The following is an 8,834-nucleotide window of genomic DNA, read 5'->3' as shown; positions in this document are numbered from 1 at the left end:
GGGGGGGTTTACAGAGATAGGGAGGGGGTGTAGGCGGCTGGGGGGGGTTACAGAGATAGGAAAGGGTGATGTCATGGCAGTATTGAAAACCAGGATGAGAATGTCAAAATCGAGTTCTTGTTGGCCTGGCAGCCAATGTCACCCAGAAACACAAAGGAGATGGGCGATTAATTAAGACAGATGCTAAGGTTATCCGAGACAGCCTGAAGACAAAGAGTAGCATTGGTGTTGGGTTAAATTTCAGCCTCCTGTACTGTCAACTATAGTTAATACTCAGGAACATGGGAACAGGAGGAGGCCATTCGGCCACTTGAGCCTGCTGATTAGTAAGACCGTGGCTGATCTGGGGTCTAACTCCATATGCCTGACTTGGGATCTTATCCCTTAATATCATTGCTTAATAAAAGTTTATCTATCCCAGATTTAAATTTAACATCTGAATTAACATCAACTGCCATTTTAGGAAGAGAGTTCTGAACTTACAATACTCTTTGTGTATAATGTCTCTCCTGAATGGTCTGGGCCCTCATTCTTAGACTATGCTCCTGGTTCTAGAACTTTCAACCAGTGGGAATAATTTATCTTTACCCATCCTGTCTTTCTCTGTTGATCTGCTCACGGTACTCCAACTGACGTCTCGTCAAGGTTTTGTATTATTCACTGGCATTTGTATTTTCTTTTCCACAAGTTTAAACGGCCAACAAACTGAGTGACTAAATGTCATTACAAGCCCAATAATCGCACTGATAGGTTGGGTTTACCAACCAAACCCCAATTTGCTGATCAGGATCTCAGAAACTGGGAAAGCTCAAAACATACATGAAGAAAGGACGTCAACAGATTCATCAAAATTAGATTAGATTAGATTACTTACAGTGTGGAAACAGGCCCTTCGGCCCAACAAGTCCACACCGACCCTCCAAAGAGCAACCCACCCAGACCCATTCCCCTACATTTACCCTTTAACCTAACACTTCAGGCAATTTAGCATGGCCAATTCACCTGACCTGCACATCTTTGGACTGTGGGAGGAAACCGGAGCACCCGGAGGAAACCCACGCAGACACGGGGAGAATGTGCAAACTCCACACAGTCAGTTGCCTGAGGTGGGAAGTGAACTCGGGTCTCTGGCGCTGTGAAGCAACAGTGCTAACCACTGTGCCACCGTGCCACTCACAATGTTGAAATAAATCATAAAAACCGAGAAGATCTTATCAAGGTGTCAACAAATGAATGATATATTGAGATATATATATGTAGTGAGGAGAGAAAGTCTTTAAGGATTAATTTAGCAATCAAGGCCACTTCTGATATTGGCTAATGTACTTCTTGTGCTAAGAGACTGGCTTTTAATATGTAGACCAGCTAGTCGCAGGCTAAATTGCAAGCTGCCTGAGCTGTGAATAATGGAGGAGCCTCAATCCAATGATAGTGTGGCATTAGACAATCTCATCCACATCAGAAATAGTGCTTTTATCACAAGGCTATTAATCCAGAGATCCAGGTAATGTTCTGGGGCCTGCCACGGCAGATGGTGAAATTTGAATTCAATAATTAAGAGTCTAATGATGACCGTGAATCCATTGCTGATTGTTGGGGGAAAAAAACCCCATCTGGTTCACTAATGGCCTTTAGGGAAGGAAACTGCCGCCCTTACCTGGTCTGGCCTACATGTGACACCAGACCCACAGCAATGTGGGTGACTCTTAGCAGTCCTCTGGGCAACAAATGCTGGACAAGCCAGTGATGCCCAAATTCCACGATTTAAAAAAAACATTTCTGGGATGTGGGCATTCCTGGCTGACCACTATTTCTTGCCCATCCCTAAATGCCCTCGAGAAGGTGGCTTCTTGAACTTGCTGTGCATTGACCCACAATGCCATTAGGGAGGGAATTCCAGGGTAATGACCCAGTGACAGTGAAGAAAGAACAATACATTTCTAAGTAAGGATGGTGAGTGGTTTGGAGAGGATCTTGAAGGTGGTGGTGTTCCCACATATCTGCTGCCCTTGTCCTTCTGGATGGAAGTGGTCGTGGGTTTGGAATGAACAAAAAAAATACTTAAACTAGGTTAATCAATTAAAAACCCAGTATCAATCAATTTTTGAAAAATTATTTCAGGGATTGAGTGTCGCTGACAAGGCCAGCATTTCCTACCTGCCCTTAATTGTCCTTCAATGGATTGTCATTTCAGAAGGCAATTGTGAGTCAACCATAATACTGTGGATCTGCATTATATGTAGGCCAGACCGGGTTAGGTGACAGATTTCCTTCCCTCAAGGATCATTTTGAGCCAGGCGGGTTTTTATGACGATCAACAATGGTCACGATTAGTGAGGCTAGCTGTATAATTCCAGAAACAAATACAAATCAGAAATTTCTGGGAAACTCAGCAGGTCTGGCAGCATGTGTGGACAGAAAACAGTGTTTTCAGAAGGGCCATTGGACTAGAAATGTTAACTCTGCATTCTCTCCACAGATATGGCCAGAGCTGCTGAGTTTCTCCAGCGCTTTCTGTTTTTGGTTGTTTCAGATCTCCAGCATTGGCAGTTGAACAAAGAACAATACAGGAGGAAGGGGCCCTTCAGCCCTCCAATCCTGCACCGACACATTTTGCCCCAGGATCTGTATCCCTCTATTCCCTTCCTATTCATGTATTCATCTAGGTGCTTATTGAATGCTACTAATGTGTCTGCTTCCAACATTTCCTCTGTCAACATGTTCCAGGCTCTCACCACTCTTTGTGTGAAAAGCCTGCCTCACACATCTCTTTTAAACATCCTTCCCCCGCACCTTAAATCTGTGTCCCCTAGTAATTGACCCCTCCACCCTGGGAAAAAGCCTCATACTTTCCACTCTATCCATGCCATTCACAATCCTATAAACTTCTGTCAGGTCACCCCTCAACCTCCTGCGTTCCAGTGGAAACAAACCAGTCTATCCAACCTTTCTTCGTAGCTAAAATCCCCATACCAAGTGGCATCCTGGTAAACCTTTTCTGCACCCTCTCCAAAGCATCCACATCCTTCTGGTAGTGTGGTAACCAGAACTGTACATAATATTCCAAATATGGCCTAACTAAAGTTCTATAAAGCTGCAGCATAACTTGTCTATCCTTACACTCAAAGTTCTTTGTTTAGTTCTATAATTCCAGATTTTACTAACTTCTGACTAAGAATGCATTCCCTGAAAGGGTGACAGGATAAACTTAATGCTATCTACAAGAAGCAATTCACCAAGATTTAACCTGGTAAACCCACAATCTAGAAGAGTAAAGGCAGCAGATACATTGGAACACCATCTTCTGAACATTTCCCCTCCAAGACACTCACCATCCTGACTTGGAAATGTATGCTACCATTCCTTCAGTGTCACTGGGTCAAAAATCCAGACAAAATCCTTCCTAACAATACAGACTGCAGCAGTTCAAGTCTTGTCACTTAAAGAACAACTAGAAATGGGTAATAAATATAATGCTAAGGGCTTATTTAAGGTGAACCGAGATAGGCAGGAGAAGGAAATGTCAATAGAGCGAGAGTAAAGAAGGAAGAAGTTCATTTTAAACTCAAACACAGGCAGAGATAGATGGGCTGGCTAGCCTGTTCCGTGCTGTAATTTCTATGTATTGAATGATAAGACATGATCTGGATCGAGAGAATGGAGTGGACATATTCAACCTAATACCTGTTGCATCATTCTCACTGCTGCTGTTCCAACTCGACCTTTATGTTAAACTATGGAAAGCACCTGCCTAATCCAGGTGAAAACCTCACAAATGTTTGTGAGCAAATGACTGTGAGGCCAGTTCAGCAGCCACGAAGACATGCCAGTTAGCAATTTAATCGGGGCAATGGGGAGTTAGGATGCAATAGCATCCCCGTGAACCTGCTGTCCATGTTTTCCTGGAGACAGAGGGTCACAGGGTCTGGGGAACGCTGAAAAAGAAATCACGTGGATCCTGTAGGTGGCACACGATGCCATCTCACTATACTTGCCGTTGATATGGATAGACATTTGGGCTGGTGGGTGATGTGCCAATCCAACAGGCCGCTGTGCCCTGGATAGTTTGGAGCTTCAGGTGCTGCTGTAAGTCAGCTTTGAGCTCTCTCCAACATCCTTTCTAGATGGCCTGGTCATTATCTCATGGTTATGTGTGTGGATTATTTGCCATATTTGTTATATTACACCAGTGACTGCACTTTAAAGAAATTTAATTGGCTATGAAACACTTTAGGGCATTTTACAGTCTGGGAAGGCGCTATATGAATGGAAATTACTTTTCTTTGTTTTATGCCCTTGCATCACAAGTCTCCTCTACTACCTCAATAAACATTGTGCAATCTTCATGTATCCAGACAAAGACTCAAATATACAGTCACGGAGTCATACAAAAGAGACCCTTCAGCCGATCGATACTGCGATGACCTGTCTACAGTAATCTCACTTTCCCGTACTATGCTCTTAGCCTTGAATGTTATGACATTTCACGTGCTCATTTAAATGTTGTGAGGTTTCCCGCCTCAACTCCCCTCCTAGGGAGCGGGTTCCACACCCCACTACCCTTTGGGTGAATTTTGTTCTTATTCATTCATGGGATGTGGGCGTCACTAGCATTTATTACCCATCCCTAATTGCTCAGAGGGCAGTTAAGAGTCAACCCCATTGCTAGGTGCCTGGGGTCACATGGTCACATATCCTCTAAACCTCCTGCCTTCAAATGATGTCTCTTTGTTATTGATCTTTCGACTAAGGGGAACAGCTGCTTTCTATCCACCCTGTCCTTGCCTCTCGCAATCTTATACACCTCTATCAGGTCCCTCCTCCACCTTCCCCACCCTAAAGATGGTCTTTCAGTGTTTTGCACTGCTGCCTCACAGCGCCAGGGACCTGGGTTCGATTCCAGCCTTGGGCGACTGTCTGAACTGGGTTTGCACATTCTCCCTGTGTTTGCGTGGGTTTTCTCCGAGTGTTCCCACAGTCCGAAGATGTGCGGGTTAGATGGACTGGCCGTGCTAAATAGTGTCCAGGGATGTGCAGACTAGGTGGGTTAGCAGGGTCACAGGGATGGCATTGGAGTGCTGCTGTCTGAGAGGGATACTCTTAGGAAGGTTGGTGTGGACTCAATGGGTTGATGGACTGCTTCTGCACTCTAGGGATTCTGAAAATACATCTCATATTTCAGCTGAAAGGGAGATCGACCCAAAACACATCACCGCAGCCGTAGTAGTGAAAACTCACAGCATTTCTGGATTGTCTACAATTGACACAAGACACTTGCATATAGACAGCACTGTGTCATGCCACTAGAAGATTTTGAATATTTTACACACATCGAGCTATATTCAAAATGTGACTATCATTCGATAAGAAAACGTAGAATTCACCCTGGTCCCATTAACATCCCAACAGCAGTAACGAGTAACAGTGCATCTGAATTTTGCCGAGGTGGTTTAGTGGAGGGAATGCTAACTCAGACATTTGCTGTGCCCTTTTCCAGATACTAACCAGTGTGGGATTTCCAACATGCCCCCAGGTAAGACAGGGCCTTGGTTTAATCTGTCGGCTATACAGAGAAACGGGTCGTTCGTCCCCTCAGCCACTGCTGAAGGATCATACCCCAGGTCAGTTTGCCCCTCCCTGCAACACTGGAGTCATATCAGGTCATGTGCTCATCTCCTCAAGTGGGACTTGAGCATGACGAGGTAAATGTAATCTTTTACTGATCAAACTACAGGAATCATAGAATTGCTACAGTGCTGCAAGAGACCATTCAACCCATCATGCCTGTACCAATTCCAATACCTAATGCAATCTTCCCCATGTCCCTACTCAGTGTTTCTGTTCATACTATCATCCAATGCTTCTCTGGAGTGTTTCAATTGAACCTGCCTTCACCATATTTCCACCCAGTGCATCTCCATACTCTGACTACTTACTGAGTGAAAAAGGTTTCTTTCTCACTTCACCCTTGCTTCTTCTGCACATCGTTTTAAGCCCATGCCCTTGTTCCTTTTATAAGCAGGAGCAGCTTCTCCCTGTCTACTCTGTGCAGCTCGCTGGTGACTTTGGAAACCTCCACCAAACCTCCTCTCAGCCTTCGTCTCTTCAAGGACAGTCCCAAGTCTTCAGTCTCTCCTCGGAACTGAAACCCCTCATTCTTGGAAATTGCTTCTCCACCCTCTTAAACACGTTCACATCTTTCCTATAATGTGGCAGCCACAGCCGCACGCACTGGGGTCTAGCAGGTTTGTCTTAGACAGGTTCACCATCAGCTCCTTGCTCGTATTCTCCGTGCCCTGTTTAAATCCACTGCATTTCTTCAGAAGTGTCAGGGATTCTTTTACACCTCTCTAAAAGGACAGGCAGTGCTTTAATCTAAGGCTACAGGCAAAAGGCAGCCCCTCTGATGCTGTGGCTCTCCCTCAGTCCTGCCCTGTGGTTCTCAGCCTAGATTACGCTCTCAAGTCTGCTGAATCAAAGGTGAGAGTGTTCCCTCACTAACTGCACTGTGGGAGCGACAACAGCACCCAGACTGCCACACCTCACTATCTCCAGCTGAAAGACAATCAAAGATGGCCAATAATCATTGGTCTATCCAGTCCCACTCAGACCTTCAGTACAAATTAAAGAAAAGGGGAGGAGTGGCTGTATACCTCTAATTTATTTGCTCTCCAGTGAAATTCCAAAACCTTCTCGAGGTGAAAGCAAAAACCAGTCGAGTCAAACTGACACGAAGTGACAACACATTGCATTTAGATAGCACTCTGAACGTACTAACAATGTCCAAGGCAAACCTAGTCAAACAAAATTTTGCAGCACATTGCAAAACTCTTTGAGTTATCAGGACAGGCAGCCAAAAGCTGGGTCAGAGAGGTAGGCCTCAGGGAGCATCTTAAATGGAGTAAAGAGAGGCAGGGAGACAAAAGCTTTTGGTGAGGGAGTCGCAGAAATTAAGATTGTAAACAACGGGAAGCAGGACGGAGGAAAGAAAATTGAGGTTCCTGAGAAAGTCAGATACAGAGGAGTGCAGAGCCCCAGGACAGTAGCAATGTAATTACATTGGGAATGAATCAAAACCAGACGCTGTTCTTTAGAGTTTCTTGCTGAGGGGACTAAGGTTCGTTAATGTACAATAAATGTTGACTGAACATTTGACATTTAAGCCAGATTGTTAATTGCTTTTAATTTATGCAAGAGAAGGAGTCTTTTCAGCATCAGCATTTTGATGAGTTTTTTTTAAATTGCAAAATAGTGTGAGGGCAAAAGACACCAAGAAATGTTCTCATGCTACTATTATGTAGACTAAGATTTATGTGATATTTTAAAATTTGAGTTATTATTGTCACATGTACCTAAATATTGCAAAGTATTGTTTTGTGTGTAGTACAGGCAGATCATGACCATACAAAGCGCATTAAGGTAGTAGAAGAGAGTGGAGAATACAGTGATGCAGCTGCAGAGATGCCCCATTTTAAGTCTTGATATAATTCAACCGTCTGCACAATTTTCCTGCAGGAATCTTCCGCAAACATTCAACGATTTCGTTTTCTATTTTTGGTACTATGGCTGACTCATTCAACAACTTTTAATGCCTGGCTTGAGATCACCTTTGCATCCAGTACGTCACTGCACCTTTTTTGAATCCCCTAGTGTTTTAGAATTGATTACTGGGTTAATTTGCACTTCCTATTCTTCAACATCTCCTATTTGATCTCCCGGCCTCCAGTTGCTGTTTTTCTGTTCTTTTATTCAACTTGGTGAGTCTTACGAAATGAGTGTTTCCCGTCAACAAAGCCAATGTGGTGCCTCACGAGCAATGCTTAAGAGTGGAGTGTAATAAAGGGAGTGACACTGAAATTGTGGGCTGGCCACACTCTCTGTCTGGATTTGGTGACCAGGATTGCATTCAATCCTTCGACCAAATGCAAGCAAGAGCAATAAACCTGACCCAGATATTCCCAGGAATATTCTAGAAACTTGAGTCTTTCAGGTCAACATAAGTGAACAACTGGGGGAGGGGTCTGGCTATGATATAGGAAACAGTGTTGGAACTTCATATAAATCTAAAAGGCAACTGCAGAAGCAGAAAACCACAGGCTCAGAGGAACAGTAGTAAGCCATTCATCCCATCTATCCTGTTCTGTGTTCAATTAGGTTACTGACGATCATTATGTTAACTCTACCGACAATCGGTTCTGCTATCACGCATGTTTCTTCAACGTGTATTGGATTTGACATAATTGAAGAATTTAGATCGTTATTTGTAGAATGCGAACTTTCCTCACCTGTATTGGCGATAAAGTGATACTGGCCCCATTAGCTTAAATAGCTTAAATCGCCGATTAGGCAATTTTCTTATAACACGGGATCACACAGGAATGGAACTACCCCATTATGTCAGGACAGAGTTTTACTGGGACTGCAAATGGCACTTGCCTGATGGTGTCTGTCAATCTTAATTTTGAAATTTCCAACTGACCTCCAATTTAAAACAGTCCTCATGATGAGGATGATTCTACATTTACACATTTTGTTTTGTGACGAAGTACTTCTTGATATCACTGCGGAATGGCCTTATTTTAAATTTAAAATTACAGAACAAGGATCAACCTGACAAAATGGCACATTCAGAACTGTTGGGAAACAACAAAACGCAGGCAGAAAAGTGGCAGAGTTTAATATATTGATAGTGAGGTGCATGAGATGGAGTAAAAAAAAAGCATTCTTTTTCTTCATGTATTTTCTGATGAAGAGTCTATCTCTGATTGTACTGCAATCAGCATGTATCACTTGTTGTTTAAATGGTGAGATGGTGATGTGTGATGTTATGTCTC

This window comes from Chiloscyllium plagiosum, chromosome 5 (genome assembly GCF_004010195.1).
Source record: "Chiloscyllium plagiosum isolate BGI_BamShark_2017 chromosome 5, ASM401019v2, whole genome shotgun sequence".
Taxonomy (NCBI): Eukaryota; Metazoa; Chordata; class Chondrichthyes; order Orectolobiformes; family Hemiscylliidae; genus Chiloscyllium; species Chiloscyllium plagiosum.
The sequence above is the reverse complement of the archived record's forward strand: the minus strand, read 5'-3'. Positions refer to the sequence as shown.